The sequence below is a fragment of the Sinocyclocheilus rhinocerous genome, unplaced genomic scaffold (assembly GCF_001515625.1).
Source record: "Sinocyclocheilus rhinocerous isolate Xijiao unplaced genomic scaffold, SAMN03320098_v1.1 scaffold701, whole genome shotgun sequence".
In the NCBI taxonomy this organism is placed as follows: domain Eukaryota; kingdom Metazoa; phylum Chordata; class Actinopteri; order Cypriniformes; family Cyprinidae; genus Sinocyclocheilus; species Sinocyclocheilus rhinocerous.
The window spans coordinates 241,250-246,059 of record NW_015623472.1 but is presented as its reverse complement, the minus strand read 5'-3'; positions in this window follow the sequence as shown (position 1 = coordinate 246,059).

The window sequence follows — 4,810 nt, the reverse complement described above, 5'->3', positions numbered from 1 at the left end:
TCATGCACATGTCATTTTTTATCATTTTAATTTGTGTTAGAGATAGACTACAGTTTTAATGTTTGCAAGATGTAGAAGTTAATCAGAAACACGGTTGATTATTTTGTTTCAGCAGAAAACTGTAAAGAAGAAAGACCAACAAAATGAATATAAAGTGTAGGTTCATACTGACCCACAAATCGATGTCATCTGACATTCCGGGCCTGTAAAATCTTTAGGAGATTGCCTCTCTTGTTTTTTTCTGGCCACAGTGTGCACCTCCCACTGCTGGCGTGAAAGTCCACAAAGACTTCATTTGCCTCTTTTTCACCACACAATACTTTTGCCTTAAGAGACTGAGTACCTCACGTAGTACAACTGGCCATCTGTATTAAGTCAAAGAAATCTGTTATGAGTTGTAAGCTATAGTAATGTATTCCTGAAACTGATATTATTAACTAATATTGCACTGTAACATGGTCAGCAAAATAAGTATATATTTTAATCTAAACTGTATTCAAATCAAAATGTATAACAAACAATCAGGTCCCATCTCCACATTTAAGGTAGACACCATCTCCTCATTTAAGAGTAGGCTTAACCCTCTGGTCCTCTTCGGTCAAAAATGACTGAAAAACTTTACGTTTTTGAAATTTTAAAATAATTTGCTTCATCGGAAGGGGATGACACTTGGTGACTTTTAACGCATTAGCTATGTGAACATCCAAATCATGTCCATGATATTTTTGTGTATGTTAAAGTGTCGTAAAAAAAATAGTCACACTTGGCTCCTTCGCGGTCAAAAATGTCCGACATAGGAAATGAATGGGAAATCCCAAAAAATACGAAAAATCAGAGAATCTTTTGGTGGTACAAACTACAAATCAGCCACTGTGCAGAAAAAAAAAGTGCACAGCAATGAAGGGGTGACACTCTAAAATGTCAAGAGTGCAAAATAGACACACCCAAGCTCCCCCCCGCACACACACATATATATGAACAACTATAACAGAGCAAGTTTATGTGAAATAAAATCAACAATTCAGCCACAAAGCAGTAAAAAATGAACAGCAAGAAAGAGGTTACACTCTAAAACATCGAGAGTACAAAACAGACACACCCACTCAAACACACTTACTTACACACACACACACACAAATGAACCAGTGTGGCTGTAACAATATGGTAAAATTGAGCCAAAACTCAAATTAGAGGTTGAAATCAGATCAGACCCAGATTTATTCAGTTGTAATAAAACATACCTGTTCATTTTTGTTATATTTTTTATTGAATTTTGATATTATGTGTAACAAAAGGTCCTCCCTGATCAGGTTTGACTGTAGTAAAATTTATGCAAAAACCGACACTTCAAACCAACATTTAAAAAAAAAAAAAAATCTAAACCTTGACAAAAAGTAGTCTTTGAGAATGTCTAGGTATAAATCCAAATCCACAACTTAATAAAAATAAGTATTTATGTCTAAAAACCACTACAGAATTTATAAGCCAGTTTATATAGAACTATATATGAATCTAGTGGTTACACCATGGCATTACATACGTTTTTCTTTTTGTTACTCCCACCAGATGGAACTAATCTACCTTAAAAAAAAAAAAAGGATTTTAAATGCCTTGTCTCTATTTTAACATGGAATACTGCTTTAATTGAAAAATAATAAAAAATATATTTTCAATGGGGAAAAATAACTAATGAAAATTTTATAAATATTGTATACATATATATTATATATATATTATAAATATATATATCAACAAGTATAAAGGACTGGATAATGAGTCATAATATGTAAATATATCCCTCAAGAATGAAATTAAGTACTTTTGAGACAGGTCACTCAATAAGTAGAGTATGGAATCACTTTTTGGCAGGTGTAAAACTGCATTTTATGGGTTTTATTGGCCATTTAAAGTTATTTCACCTGGTAAAAATGACTGGATTGGTTGGCACAAATCAAGTAAAATAGAATTCTATTATTGCCTATAATCACGTAAATATCATGCCCGATTATGCTAAACAGCAAACACTTCTTTGGCCACAATTTTGGACATATTACCATGGACATAAGGTTATGTGTATTTGCAGGTTATGGCCATTTGATCCTGATACAGGGCAATACATATTTAACATGCTGCGCGCACTCCCGCGGACGGCAATCAGTTTTCGGCAGACGATAAATTTTCAGCACGACACCGGCCAATGGGGCCGGCTGAAACAAATCACAACATTCACCCGAAAAATATAGCCATGAAACCTCCAACACTATATTGGCCAATGTTTCAGTTTCAGTATCCAACCCCTGTATGTTTGAATACATTCGTAATTTTTTAGAAAGTCACCATTTCATTGTTTATATTTCAGGAAACTAATTACAGTAGAATCATAATTAATAATTGTAAAATTACTGTTAATATTTATTTGTTTTTGTGCTTTTGCGCGTCCCTGTGTGTGGATTAAGCAGAGTGTATGCGCTGTCACGAATCTGGTCTATGAACTTCCGTTTGTTCACCTTAAGAGGTCATTATCCAGCACATGGACTCTCACACTACACAGACTGTCACACTCACCCTGGAATTCAGTTCCCACAATCCATTTCACTCTGATTACACACACGGCTGCAGCCAATCACACACCCTACATAAGCCATGGACTTCTTCTCTCTCACGGCCAAGTATTGTTTGTGCATATCGCTAGTCTGTGATAGCAACGTTATGGAGCCATCCTGAGTTTGCCTAGTTTCTAGTCTTGGTCCGTTTTGCCTGTTTAGTCTAGTTGTGGTTTTGGATATCTTGCCTGTCTTTGGATTGCCCCTCTCGTCTCGCCCTGTTCGGATACTGTTTACCCCTCGCCTGGACCATCGCCTGTGTTTCGGATTAACCCTTTGGATTACCTTGTTTGGACATTGTTCGCCGGAGATCGACCATTTAGGTAGGCGTGGCTGACTCTTAACTTTTATAAAGAATATCTCTTTGGATTTGAGACTTTAGTCTTTGCAACTTTACAGATCTTCTTTATGCACCAAGAGCTTGTAACACTTCAAAGAGAAAGGAAAACTTGAAATCGCATCATATGACCCCTTTTATAAAAGCATGCACATGGATCTGCTCGCTTCACGTCTCTGTCGCCCCGTAACACGCGCGTTGAGCACCTGCCTATATGCTCATATTACTAACGCGACATTGACTTAAGATCAGGTTTTTGCTGGTCAATGGCGCAGTCTATTTCAGTTGCCGCAAAATAGAAACGTGCCAACAATGCGCCTGAACACACCTCGTTTTCAGACCAGCACACCCATGGGCACACAGATGGGTGCAAGTGCATTTGCTATATAATGAACGTGGTGCAGGACATGAAAATGAAAACTGCATCGGGCTGAAACGAGCAAAAAACACTTGCGTCGTGCCTGCCGTCACATTGCGCCGGGTGTATGATAGGTCCCTTTGACTTTGAAAGTTAAGACATTAGTTATATTCAGTAACTCACTGCTCCACAGAATCCCTCTACCTGCTCTCCAGCAAGATAAGGATTGCAAAAATCTTACCGCCTTCATCTTCTCTCTGAACTCGTAGTCGACTACCTCTTCAATGTCTGGTGCACACTTGAAGAAATAGTCTCTCAGAAAAGAAGTGTGGCTTGACACCACCATGGATGAGGCAGACAGCAATCATTCGTCCAACCTGCTTGTACATACCATTGTACAAAGCTGCAACACAAACAGACAAACGTATGTATCTCTCTCTCTCTGTATATATATATATATATATATATATATATACTGTAAACATTACTAAAAAATATTAGAAAAGAATGGGAAAACTTGCATTGGTATAAACCATTAAAGTAAAGAGAATTTGGGGAGAAAATGTGCTTAATTTTCATAATTCACAAAACCTTAATGGTCCAAAAAACAGGTTTTGATTTTTTCTTGAATTAAAATATATTTCATTTTAATTTGATTTGGGGATGAAATGTGACTTAAACATATTTTCTAGTACCTGGCACAGAGGTTCCCAGCGCCACAAACACAACTGCAGTTACAGAGTCTTTCAGGCCAATAGTGCATCCAAAATGGGATGCCAGGTCTCCAATGAACGCAGTGAGGACGCCAATCATGATGATGGACACGATGAAACATGCCCAGCCATTCCAATAATCAGTGGGTGGCACAAACGCAAACAGAACCTTCCAGAACACAGTCAGGAAGTGCATGACGTAGTCAAAGCAAGATGGCATTTTTTCTTCCCCACACTCATCATCATCATCTTCCCCTTAGGAGGAGAAAAAAAGGAGAGGCGATTTGAATTATGGATTGGTTTGTTTGTTTTCTGTGAAGTGACAGACTGTCCTCTTACTCCAGGGAACATCAGTGTGCATATCACTGTTACACAGAATGGCTGACACCAACCAAATCTTATAAATCAGAGGAAACAGAACCGGCATAACAAGAAGCTCAGAAGACTGGAAGTCCAGTACCATTTGTGTTTCACCAAATATCACACTACTTAAAACATATCAAAACAGTCATAAATGAAAAGATTTATTTAAAGCACGAAAAAACTTATTGTGCAGCCCAGCTCAAACCAGGTAACTATTTGAACAATAAAGGGAGGAACAATAAGAGGCGGTGCTATATTGTGAATGTAAAGAGCATTATTAGATTATTATTACTAAACGCTTTGTCAACATTTACACTTGTACAAAAACCATTATAAATTATCTTAATCGATTTATAAAATAATAATAATTTTTAAATTATTTAAATTATAATTCCATATTCCCATTTACATTCATTTTTCATACTCAAATTATGTA